Here is a 13142-nt window from a genome sequence, read left to right on the forward strand (position 1 = left end):
AATTTGCATTTCATAACCATTAGCTCGTTAACATCCATGTCAGTTCACTGCTTTTCCTGAGGTAGTTCATTCTCCAGTCCACACCTTATACGGGGCTACTTGTTGGGGGGATAGTTTGTGCAAATTCCCTTTGAGGGTTGAGGCGCCGAAACGGACTCATTGCAGTTAGACAGGGACAACTTGCGGCTGTTATTCGCAGGAGATAGTGAATTCTAGGCTATGAGCTCCAGAGAGAAGAAACCAAAAACGTGTTCGAGAGAAGTACTTATGCAAATGTCAATTTAAAAGGTCCTTCATATTACGCATTGAAATAGATGTGCTCACACAATCACTACCATTTTTTCTGTAGTATAGAGTGCTTCCAGCAGTTCTCGGGCTACCTTACCTCTACTATATTTAAGATTTTATTTCTTCAGTCTTGCTTCGTACAGCGGCATTAAGTCGGCAAGGTCTCAGTAGCAGCAGCCAAAACTGGAACGCTGGGTTGTAAAGAAAGCTGTGCATATGGCTTTCGAAAGTAGATGCTTGCTTTCGCTTTGAGGTCCACGTTCGCGAAATATTGCCGAAAGACAACTTGGATGCGGCCTATAGTACCATTCACAAGCTGAGGGTTGAGGATAACGAGTGGCAGACTCCAACTCTGCGCGCATTCCTCTTCAAGTTTGCCGGGTGGGACAGCTGCTATAGTGTTGGCAAACCTTGCACGAATACGTTGCAGCTCTGTATGGCAAGCGGTCAAAGCAAAGTGGAATGCTACTATGTTTAGTAGCGCAAACCGCTGACATACCTCGAGGACAGAGTCGACCCTCGTATAATCTTTGCAAAGCAAAGCTAGCAATTAAAAAGCGTCCTGGTTAATTCCCTTTAGGATGTGGCCCACCGTTTCAGACACGGGCATTGTGTTGTCCACTTTCCGAAATGGAGTTAGGACGTCTTGTACGTGCTACAGATAAGGTACAGTCAACAACTGTGCTAGCGATGACGAGTCCTTTTTAGCGACATGAGCCCTCCGATCGGTTTCTCAAAGAGATCCCGGAGCATCTCTATGCACATATTCTAGGATGTCAGATTTTTGTATGTCTGAACCCAGACGCCTACCATAGCCGCGATATAGAAACAACTCTCCCAAGCGTCGAGGTCATGCCCCATAAGTTATGCTTACTGCCGAGTTCTGTAGAAGAACGGAAATCAGAGCAAGTTGGTGCATTGCAAGATCAAAAAAACAGCGCGGCTACTTGGGACAAACAGAGAGGAGAATAACGAACAAGCGCTGACTAACAACTGAAGTTTATTCGAAAAAAGCGCAGGTAATATACACTTTCTGTAGGGAGCACGTCTTCGATGTCTGCATCATCGGTGCCGCCAAAGATGCCCCGATTCACAGGCTGTACAACGAGAATGACCGCCGGTGGGGCCGCTGTAGAGAGAAGTAGCACCTGACAGCATAGTGCCAGCACAGAGCGGGCGGCCATTTCACACGTCTAAATTGCGCTATTGGTGTCGTAACCGGCACGTTCTGCCAAATATATAGAGGCATATATCGATGTAATCGCAACCGTTTGCCTGTCAAGGAGCCACTCGCACGACAAACAGAGCTTAGCTTCAGAGTCGTCGTACTGCACTACTCCCGCACACCGTCGTCTCCGAGACTACATGCCGAAAATATATATATATATAGACTACATGCCGTAAATATATATATATATATATATATATATATATATATATATATATATATATATATATATATATATATATATTTACGGCATGTAGTCTCGGAGACGACGGTGTGCGGGTGTAGTGCAATACGACGACTCTGAAGCTAAGCTCTGTTTGTCGCATGTGGTCTATATATATATATAGACTACATGCCGTAAATATATATATATATATATATATATATATATATATATATATATATATATATATATATATATATATTTACGGCATGTAGTCTCTGAGACGACGGTGTGCGGGAGTAGTGCAGTACGACGACTCTGAAGCTGAGCTCTGTTTGTCGTGCGAGGGGCTCCTTGACAGGCAAACGGTTGCGATTACATCGATATGTGCCTCTATATATTTGGCAGAACGTGCCGGTTAGGGTTAAATATATATATATATATATATATATATATATATATATATATATATATATATATATATATATATATATATATATATATATATATATATTGTAGTGTGGTAACATTCATCCTCATAGCCACTGACATGCTTCGCATGCTGCCACTCTCAAGAACGAAGAAGTTGGTCGTTGTCTGTGTGATTCGCTACGCCTTACGCCCCGCTGCGAGTTCATCCCGACCAGCTGGATCCATCTGCGTCGACTGAATAAACACACCCCTAGAATATATATATATATATATATATATATATATATATATATATATACGTGTTGTGTGTGTGTGTGGGTGTGTGTGTGTATAAATATGTATATATATATATATATATATATATATATATATATATATATATATATATATATACACACACACATATATATATATATATATATATATATATACGTGTTGTGTGTGGGTGTGTGTGTGTGTGTGTAGCAACCCGACATGCAAACTTTATCCTCCAGGTAGGTGGCATGTGTGCTGTCCGCTATGTTGGGGCGTTGGTATAGAAGCCGAGGCCGCAGTCACCATATCATTTCTAATTGTAGTGTCAGTGAAAATTTATACTGTGTTCAGCGGTCTTGTGAGAGCCATTCCCGGTTCTATAACATGCCCAGACAACCCTTTCCGCCTACTAATAGGTATCTCTGGCCTTCGTGCGATTAGTGGCGCCTCTGATCAGTGTTGGTTCGGTTGCCCTATACGATGATCTGCTTCACTTACGTTGTTTTCTAGTTGGGACGCATTCGTATTTTTACTTCACTGGTAATGTGTCGCATGGGTGGTATGCTGACCAGCTGAAGTAGCTCTTCATTCCTCGTGTGCGTATTAGCCCAGTAATGGAGGGAAGAGTGGCCCATTGTAGTTTAGGAATGCCGAGGTGTGTGAAGGACATGTATTCATATTCTTGTATGATGGGTGGCCAACAGGAATACAAATACATGTGCTTTACGTTTTAGATTGCAGCTCTTTCGCACCCGTCCTTCGTTTCGCGTCGTTGACGCCGTCGTCTCTCACAACCTAAAACGCCTGTACCGGTAACAAGCTCCGCAACATTGGGCAGCGTGCGTTCCTGCCGCCACTGTTCGCCGCTGCGTCTATCCCCTCCCTCCACTTTCCTCTTCCTTCGTGGCGGCGACAGCGCGTGTTCGGGTGGAGTGGATGGATGGATGGATGAATGGATGGATGAATGGATGGATGGAGTGGATGGATGGATGGATGGATGGATGGATGGATGGAATATCGGAGCGTCCTCTTTGGAACTTGGTATAGCAGTTGCTATCTTGCTCATTTTTTCCGCTCTATCTCAAATTTTTGTTTTAGATTGGTTAACTATACCACCATTCTTTTTACTGAATTTTCGTTTCTACAGTACTGATATTAAGTCCCACTTCTGCTTTCTAGCCACCAACCTTGCAATCGTTTTTTGCTAGCTTCAACCGCAGGCTCATTCACCCGGCCAATGATTGCCCAAGAGCTTCAGCAAGAGTACTAAACCCAAGAGCTTCAGGAAAAGTGACTACGTCTGCATTGACTTCCGAATTCATACGATTACATACGAGTATAATGTGGGTAACTCTTTCTGTGGATTTACCACATGCTGCAAATACGTCATCTTCGTGGTTAAATATCTTTTTGTAGCTACGTGTTCTAAAGCACCCTGATCTTGCTTCAAAACGTAGGCCACTGCCTTTGCGCGAGCTCCTGCATCCAACGTTCGCCGCTGCGTGTACCCCCCCCTCTCCCCCCCCCCCCCCTCGCTCCTCCTGCGTGGCGGCGACGGTTGCCGAAGCGACGACTCGCCATCAGCGGATCACGGTGCGTGGACCCCAAGTCGAAACGCAAAGCCACATTGACTTGACTCGCTAGCGGTGTCATCCGCATGAGCTGAGTCACTGCTATCTCTTCGCCCCGCAATGGTCCTTTGAGCCGACGCGCTCCCGTGACCTCCCGATACCTTAATTGCTGTCTTCTCTCAATACCATCCCTGTGCGGCAACCAGAACGCAGGATCAGGGGCGGCAGATCAAGATATGTGCGCGGCCCGAGCCAAAACACGTGCCTCAGTGTATCGAAAAGCTGAAACAGCTGTTGAGCTTCGCTCAAATGTCGCATCAGGAAGCAACGTAACCGTCAACAATTCTGACATTGCATAGATCCTCAGTCTGCGAAACATTTTGAATCTATAGGAACGCGGCCAATGCGCTGTCGTCATTCGGATATACATAAAACAGGGATAAGCTTATGGACACCTTGTAAACATTGTTTGGAAGGATTCTGGCTGTGAGAATAGGCAGGGGTAGGAGCATGACATAAGCGGGGCAACAGTACGTTCCTCTCAGGCAAGTGGCCAGACAAGGGCGGAAAGGGAACAAGAAAGAAACAAGCAACAGATATGCTTTCGCTTTGGCTGTAACCTTCGCGAAATCTCGCTAAACATATGCACGACTGCGTATATATATACACGCATAAGCGTAACGAGAAGCTATTGTCTTCGTTTTATTCTTGCACTAATATAAAAGCTTGATGCAGCGATTATATTGGTGATCATTTTCAATCTAGCTTCTATTTTCCAAGGTTACGAAAGTGATCTGGAATTTTCTTCGATGGATCCAAGCAATATCCATAGTTGGGATAATCGAATCTCCGGTAGCAAAGGCATCCACTTTGACAGCCGCTTGGACACTTGTCGGGGTGGCACTGAAAAGAATATTTTGTTTCCTATATTTGCTACCAAAATATCACAATTCGTTCTAGGCAAAAAGGCCATAGAGCCTAATATTTACAATGCTTTTAAATAAAGCAGAAATTTCTGTTATGTCAAGTTAGCCATGCAGTAACCGCCAATATAGCAATCTTCATTTCACTGTTGACGATTAGGGGATATCTCATTCTCGTGGCGTATTTTATTTTGAACTACGTTTCTGCTTCACTGAATTCAAGCATACCACTGTTAACTCCGTCTGCTAATACCTAGCTTTTGCGGCCGTTTGCAGCTTTATGCTTATCCTAAAGCTAACTTCTATCTTTATGGCTAGTGAATGAATTTATGGCTAGCCTTGGTCTTTATGGCTTCTAATTTTCTAACTTTATGGATAGCCATAAAGATAGCCAAAAAATTTTAAAATGTTACCCTTAGTAACTTCTTGAAACCTAGCCCTAAAAAAGTTTGGTGATACCCCAATTCAAGCTTCTATATGGAACATAAGCTGCCGCCAAGTGAAAATCTAATTCAGGGGAGAAGTTTAACACTTTAAATTAGTTTTTTATTGCTGACAATGTCATATACCCGATAGAGATGATACAAACGCTGGTGGTACTGAAAACTTTAGCAAACAACAATAAGTGAAGCTGGCATCCAGTCCTTATGGCTTGGCGTTCATGTTAAATAATCCAGTGGCCCTGACAATATTCCTTATTCTTTTCTCAGAAGATATGCTTTATGGGTAAACAAATACTCTATGCTTGTATATGATATATCATAGAGAAATTGTGCTTTGCCCCTTGACTTGAATATAGCTAAAATAAATCTTATTTATAAATCTAGCAGTTTTGACAGGCCTTCTAACTATCGCCCTTTTTCAATCATTTCTGAAGCTTGCAACATTCTTGAGCTCATTATTTTCAAGCAAATCATGACTTATGTAGAGGACAATTTTATTTGTAGTAGTCAACACGGATTCCACAAAATCGTGGTAACTACAAAGGAATAATTGAAACAACACATCGTCTCGCCTTAACTATCTACATTCGTGTGCAAAAGGAAATTTTGTTTCTTGTTTTATCCGAATCATTGGACTCAGTATCACGCCCGGAGTTGTTTCACAAACTACACATTCTAATAGGCTCTGAGAATATAACAATCCCCAAAGCTTTCCTTGGCCTCGCCGATTGTTGGCTTTTTTCCTTCATGTATTATAACGAGCACCCTCATTTTCCCTTCATTTATCTACAATAGCTTAAAGTTTATCTGAATAATCGACTTCAGTTCATTTATTATGAAGGGCAGCGTATTTCAATGTACACCAGAAGTTCGGGGAAACGCTATAAAGATGAACTAATTCCTAATAAATCACTAGTGCAAGTTTTCCAATGGTCATAACAATGGCAGATTACGCATAGCTTAGATAAAACTCTTTCTACGATAATAACCAGAATAGAAACCCTCTAATATTTTCTTACGAAATTGAGAACAGAAACTAAATAGAGTTGATGAACATAGGAATTTACGAATTTTTATTCGATCAGACTTAAAATGTTATACACATGTTTCGTCTATAACATCCGAGGCACTCACTTCGGTTTATTCGTTAAAGCGTTCCTTAACAATCGCGACACCTTACATAAACTTTTAGCAATTATATTGACTTATTCTTTCAATATTTGAATATAGCATTATTTGTTCATTTCCGTCGACTTACCACTTCATTGATCGAGTACAAAGCATTTATCTGAAGGCATTTGATAGAGTTATAACAAGTATCGCCGTAGCGATTCCCCAATAGAACCTTTACGCAAAGATGGTCTTCCAAAAATACAAAATCGGGCCAAATTTTTGCGGCAAAGGTTAATTTTTCTACTTGGCCTTTTCTAATTTGGAAAAATTCACAAAAAAGTATACTAAGCTTATTAGTGAGCACAGATTGCATAGACGTACTCAATTTTTTTCTTTCCTCTAGCTATCCGAGATTAACATAAGTTGCCAACCACTAATTCTTTAGATGCTTTTTGAAAGGCTCGCCAAATATTGAATGAGAAAAGTCCACTCCTTTGCAAATGTTTGTTGTTATTAGTTCTTCTGCGCGTGATATATCCGTTTCCATTACACCGACTTTTGCTTTTCAGTGCGTATTTTGCAAATAAGGTTCTGCTGTTGTTGCCCTATTCACAGTAACTTGACTATACACATATGTATTTTTCCTGTGTATGCATCTTGATCCTGTCATGGAAACGCCTCTAGTGGAGGTTAGCAGCATATTGTTAATAACAGATTATAAGATAATTGTTACAAAGGAGTAGAACAGCTATGGAATGTAAGCCTGAATCCATTAAGGAGACTAAATGAATTTTATGACTACAAAATATTGTTACTTTTATTTCTCCCCTTTTAAGGTTGCTTCCTGCGCGGTAATAAATTAAATTGACATTATCAGCGCGCCTAAAACGACAACTGTTTATTGGCTTAAGCAATTGCTGCATCTAACGTTTGCACCCTGTATGTTTCTGTGAATTTCAACACATAATGACGGAGTAGTCTGAGAAAAACTTCACGAAATTCAAACTCGAGCGCGAGAGGGTACTGTTATGCTAGAACTACGGGTATGCGAATTCTGAAATTTTCGAATGCGATCGAATAGAAATCTTAAAAAAAAAAAGAGCTTTCGAATACTGAACCTAATATCCCATATCTTATCAGTGAAAAAAAATTGAAAATAAAGTATAGCAACCACTGTTAGTCTTGTTCATTCCCCAATTCGTAACATATTTGTAGGCAACATTATGCTAGAATTGCGCAAAGGTGGGGAATTGCCGCTGAAAAATGTGCGAGAAATTTTAGAGGGGATTCTGTGCGGCAGTTTGTTTTTACTGTAAACCCCTGCATGAAAACGAACCGAGCTGTTTCTGCTGAGTATGGCAAAATTTTGCTAATTCAGGCTTCAGGGAACCAGAGCAACTGCAGATTCAAGAAAGTTGAAATCACCGAATGGGTCTTGAGAAAAACTAAGCTTGTTTCTACCAACGTAATTGTATCAGATGAACACCTCGTGTATATATGTATGCACTGGAGAAAAAAGCAAAGCAACAACGACATTTGTCTCGGTATATGAAGGGTTTCGCTTTGTGCCCACTTACCAAATGGGAACGTCTCTCTTGAGTCCCCACAAAATGACACAGTAACATTAGCAAGATGCTTCACTGCACAAATATTTACCAGGGTTTTCAAAAAATTCAATTATCATCTTTTGTTATACAAATACCAATCTAAAAAAGGAAGGAATTAGGCTCTTATCCGAATATTCGCACATTCGCTGCTAAAACTATTCCAGGTGCTCTGTAAACACAACGGCTCTGCGTCTGTCTAGAAATCATTGCATAGTGTTTCTCTTCGGCCAGCTGCACCACCAGAACAAAACAAGATATCTTTGGCCAAACTGCACCAAACCGCGAATTTTAATACGCGGCAGTACCAATATATAAGCTTCTCAGATGAAAACATTAAGCCATCGCCCCATCCTCAAACCTGGCTGTTTAATTGCGACTCTCCCAATGTGGAATACCATGCAAATATTTTTAACATTTCCGTCCAAGCGAAACCGCTGTCGATTGCAATCATAGGGTGTACAACGTGATTTCAAACTTCAATCTAGTTCGTGGCGACCACAGTTCTTAAGCACGATTTTGCCTCTTACCGCATGAAGCCTTATTACGAAAGACTAGGCTCGAACCAAAATCGAAATAAAGCATGGCTTTTCCACAAATAAGCTAAATCGGCTGCCCTTTTATTGATAGGACCTGTATCCAAACAAGTTTTAATGAGTGAAATTATGGGGTAATAATACGTTTTACATTCTTTTTAAGTTCTAAGTTTTTTGGACGTTAAACATTTGTAGTTACCTACATATTTTTTATGAAGGATATGTCCAGATAGAAGATATAATATGCTCACATTACGATCATAAAGATTCTGAAAGACAGGTCTGTTTTTGAGAGATTTGTTTGCATAATTTGTTGGCTTCTTTATTATGAATAAATCATCCATCACGGATACATTCGTATCTGAGGCACTTTTTCCTGCTCGCGCTTTTAAAAGTTACGTGGCAAAGGAAGTTCTGTCCGGTAATTTCAGCCATTGGCGATAACTTTCCAGAAGGGTCAGCAGCTTCGAATGATTCAGTTAGATCCTTTAGTTTACTGCAGACACAGCGATCTGTAATTTTCCGGAGTTTTTAAAGTGCACGCTTCCTTTTCTGGCATTTCCTTTGAAAACGTTTAAAATAATATCAGTTTAGGGATTCCTCCACGTAAATAGAATGAAGTTTTGTGTCTAATAAAACTTATGTGGAACACTAGGCCAGGCAGAAATAGGATAAAGCTGCCGTACATATTTGAAATATTAAGCGAATACAATGCCATAATAATGTTTTGCACGAAAACCTACTTACGTGAGCAAGGCAGCGGGCGTGTTCGTGATAGTCCGGGCTCCAAGATGCGCTGAAATTGAAACACTTTTCAATTTACAGCCTTTGAGGGCATTGAAACATTAATTTGTTTTCTACTCTGACGCACAAAGTAAAGAAAATTTCAACGGATTGCAGGCAATTTAGTGTTAAGTAAGATTGGTGTTAAATTATACATAAAAACGGGAAATATATTCTCTGTTGCTAATGTAATATTTACACACCTCTCTCAGGAACAAAACCCAATTCCTCTTTCACTAAATAAAAATTACCAACAAAATTCCTCCACGACTTCATTTAGTCTGACTACTCCGGGACGGAAAATTGTGCTTCTTCCGTATTTGTAAATGTATTTGGCCTAGTATGACTGACAGACGCATTGTACCTTTGCAATAGGAAAACAAATGTCCAGCATCACAGAGTAATTATATATTCACCCGTTGCTCTATCTAGAGTCAGTTGGTGAGATGGTTTGAGTTTTTCATTTCATTTTATAGTTTTAACTGATAATGTGCAGCACCGGCCTCCAAGTCTGTGATAGAGTTTCTTTGCAGAACGACTGCTCCCCATCTTGAAGTCCGTGCTTTGTTGGTTTTTGCTGCAGCACGTTCGTCAGAGAGCCGGAAGTTCCCCTTTAAATGAGCGTCTGCTTTGCAGCGTCTGTATGAGCTCTTCCTAACTATATATTCGCAATTTACAAAAACACATGGATATGAAGCTCTATAACGGCAATTCCACGTTGATTTCATGGTTGTAAAAAGGTGTTCCCCGCCAGATAATGTTTCGTTTCTAGCCACCAAATTTTACATTTGGAATAACAGCTTCAGGATCAGAATACCGAAAGAAAAACATTCCAAGGGTTCAGCGCAACTGAACCAAGTATTGAGCAAAAGCATTAGCTGCAGGTGACCGAGCGTTTTTCTTCTCTTTTTCTTCTTCCTCAGCCCACATATGAAGCCCCCCTTTAACCAGCCCGTATGAACGTGCCTTAGTGGCCTCTATGTGTAACGTGAATTTCGAGATCCTAGAAGGCTGATTCTGACATAATAGTCCCATGTTGAAAGAGAAACCTAATTAGGCAGCTCCTGCCAGCCCATATATAAAACTCCGCTTTAACCAAGCCGTACGAACGTGCCTGACGTCACGTATCACGTGAGCACTAGCTGTGCCACTAGCGTGCCACGCCGACCGCTTTTGTGTTACGTGGGGTGTTACGGCACGCGCTGCGCTGTGGCTGCGACCGCGCTACGCCGTCCGCTTGAGTTGGTAGCCCATCTCTCCCTCTATTGTCAAGTGGGGTGTGACGTAACAGCGTCACGTGGGTGCGGTCGCGCTACGCCGACCACTTGAGTTGGTACCCGAGCTCTCGCCCTAGTGTCGCGTGGGGTGTGACGTCACAGCGTCACCTGGGTGCGGCCGCGCCAAGCTGAAGGCTCGAAACCTAGACTAGTATAGCTTTCTCAATACAAGAGAAAACCAATACAGCATTGAATAGAATTCACAACGCAGTTGAGAAAGGGATCGCAAGTGTTGGAAGCAGAAGCGAAAATATAATAACAGAGCTGCCAGCTTCTTGCGCTGCATAGATGGTCGATCCTGCTTTATTGTGATTTTAAACCTGTAATTTATACTTTTTTTCGTTATTTTGAGCTCTAATGAGCGGTAAGTTTAAAAATCTGCTGTTAAGGAACACATCTGAATAAATTTATTAAGAACAATAAGGAGCAAGCCGAATTAGCAACCGAAATTCTCGATTTGCACTGCTTTATCCAATGCACTCTACAATATTCTATTCAGCATGCATTATTATTTCGGAGCATGTTGTCAGTGCTTAGGTATAAAGACATCAATGTCTATAAAAGATAACATGGTATAGGATTGCAACGTTAGAAAGGAAAAATTCTTAAAATATGAGACAGTACAGATCATTTGCAAGGCACCTTTTCCTAAAACAACATTTCGGATTTCAAAAAGCATTCGTATTTAATATTTATGTCTAGCACCAGTTAGCGCAAGTTTATGTGTTAGTCCAGTGTATAAATGACCTAGGGGGCTAGAGTGGGAAATTGTTAGTTTTTTTTAGAAACGTATTTTGAGCGCAGAGTCAATCTTTCGCACTTTTCCCTCTCCTACTCAGAAGCTGCGCATTCCGAGGGGCAGAAAATCTGGAAAACCAACTGTGTCATGATTTCATACCTCGAAGCTAGAGACATGCACCTATAGCGTGCATGACAGAAAGCAATATAATACTGGACTGCACACGAAATACTCTCAGATACTGATGAAATGTCGGTATTTTTTGCAAGGAACGTTATGATTCTGGGAGGCTACTGATACTCGAAATAATAAACAAAGTAGTAGGACTATAATACAAAGGCGGAAATTAAGATAATATGAAATGTAAACTAAGAAAAATTACATTAAAAAGGTAAGCTGAAAATCGATGTAAATTTTAGGAGAGCAGAATGGCTGAGGCAACAAGCGAAGTTCATTTTTTGATGATATAAAAGAATAGACATAAGCAAAAACTATGGTAACTAATTTATAATAACGTGAAACCTAAAAGCCTCTTGGAGGTTTTGACATGGCAATGGTAATAAATGCCGTCTGAAGGCTCACCATTGCGGATCCTCGTTCGCATGCATGTCCTTGCTTATTCATTGATTTCTTAACTTACGACTATATTTTATCCTAGGCGCTGGTCAGCAAACAATCGCAGGTTGTCGATTTATGCGTTTATGTGAAAGGTAATTTGATATTAAAACAAAGCCCCGCTTAAACTAAGCCGTACATATCGCGCACACTTGGAGTAGTGATAGCGCTTCAGAATCGGGACCCAATGACCGCAGTGGGTTCTATTCTCATATAACCCTCGATTTGAAAGTAGAAGCTCAAATTTAGACCTACTGCCAACTCGGCCACATCAACAGAATGCTTTATGTCACAGAAGACGGCCAACCGAGGTAAGTTCGCTCATGCCACCTTGTAAATGTTGCCTGCAAAGACAATACAGCGAATTTTTCGGTCACAACGCCTACACCCGAGTTCCTTGAGAACGAGGCCTTTCACGATGTCGATTGAAGGGCAGATATATTAATGGTAACAGAACAACCCTGGTAGCAGTGGGAAATTATGAGAAACCAAGAAGCAGCAGGTCGACAGTCATAGGAAGAGAAGTCGTGGGCTCGACTAGACAAATCAGATCGTTCTTTTAGTGAAACAAAAAACGCGTAACCGCTTTCTCAGTCAGTATACTCACGCAACAGTCATCACGAGGCCAAAAAACAGAAGCATCTGCAGAGTGCTCATGATTTCTCCAAATGTATGCGTTTTTACTCGATTCAGACGTCGGCGGATTACAGTGCCTGGTCTCAACAGTCAGGCGCATATATAGCAAATCCGAATGTTTCAAACAAACATAATATTGGTTAACAATGCGTGACGCCAGCGAACTAATCATTCACGTTTCCTTCAGGCTTAACATTGTTGAGGGCCCTAGCTGTCATCAAAGCACATTTAGTTGAGATTTCAATACATTTGTAGACAGCGTGCTTTTTAAGCTCGTTACTTGTTTTTAGGTATGATGTAGGTAGAATTTGTTAGGCATCACGTTCTGCCAAACACAATGGGAGAATGGAGTAATATCGGTCATTCGCGTTTAAGTTATATACTGTGCACTCTATTATCCATTGTTGCATAAGAAACCCATATCGTTTATCAGGATACATTTGAGGGTTTTCGTAACACATACGTCTTTTGGTAATACAGAAATACTGAGAGCCTTGTTCAGCAAAGGCTGTTAATATGCCCAATGCTTTCCAGAT

General features: G+C 41.1%; 1 long non-coding RNA gene across 1 annotated transcript; it reads right to left on the bottom strand.

Annotated features, from left to right (window-relative positions):
* Positions 1-4622: 4622 nt before the first annotated feature.
* On the bottom strand, positions 4623-12735 carry LOC146195485 (uncharacterized). The gene is made up of 3 exons (XR_014705577.1): positions 12578-12735; positions 9304-9352; positions 4623-4840 (listed from the first exon to the last, which is right to left on the bottom strand). It is a non-coding gene; the product is annotated as an uncharacterized LOC146195485 (long non-coding RNA).
* Between the last annotated feature and the right edge of the window lie 407 nt (positions 12736-13142).

Source organism: Amblyomma maculatum, chromosome 3 (assembly GCF_055883805.1).
Source record: "Amblyomma maculatum isolate TAMU_Amacu chromosome 3, ASM5588380v1, whole genome shotgun sequence".
NCBI lineage: Eukaryota > Metazoa > Arthropoda > Arachnida > Ixodida > Ixodidae > Amblyomma > Amblyomma maculatum.